Source organism: Apis dorsata, unplaced genomic scaffold (genome assembly GCF_000469605.1).
Source record: "Apis dorsata unplaced genomic scaffold, Apis dorsata 1.3 scaffold_734, whole genome shotgun sequence".
In the NCBI taxonomy this organism is placed as follows: Eukaryota; Metazoa; Arthropoda; class Insecta; order Hymenoptera; family Apidae; genus Apis; species Apis dorsata.
Window position 1 is genome coordinate 165101 of NW_006263897.1, and position 387 is coordinate 165487.

Genomic DNA, 387 nt, shown 5'->3' on the forward strand with positions numbered 1-387 from the left:
TGAGATAATGCTCCCCCCCCGATTAACGGCCCATCTCTTCCTCGCTTCCTTCGTATCTCTTTTCTCTCCTCCTCTTCCCTCGCTTCTCGAGTCCCGGCCCCTCTTTTGTCTTGCTCGGTAGCAAACGCGTCATTACCAAAATTCGACTCGTGGCCGTCCCATCACGAGCATCAGCGTCGAATGAAAGCAGCTCCGACTTCAATTTTCTCCAGGCGTACGAATTTTCAATCTCGCGCTCGTATGCTTCCGCTCGTTCTCGTTTCCTTTCTTCTTCCTCGCCTCCAGAGAGAGAACATTTTCGAGAACGAGGAATTTTCTTCACTTCGGGATGGACGAACGAGTCACGAAAAGAATTATCGTGACTCGTCGGCGACTAAAAGTCGGGGG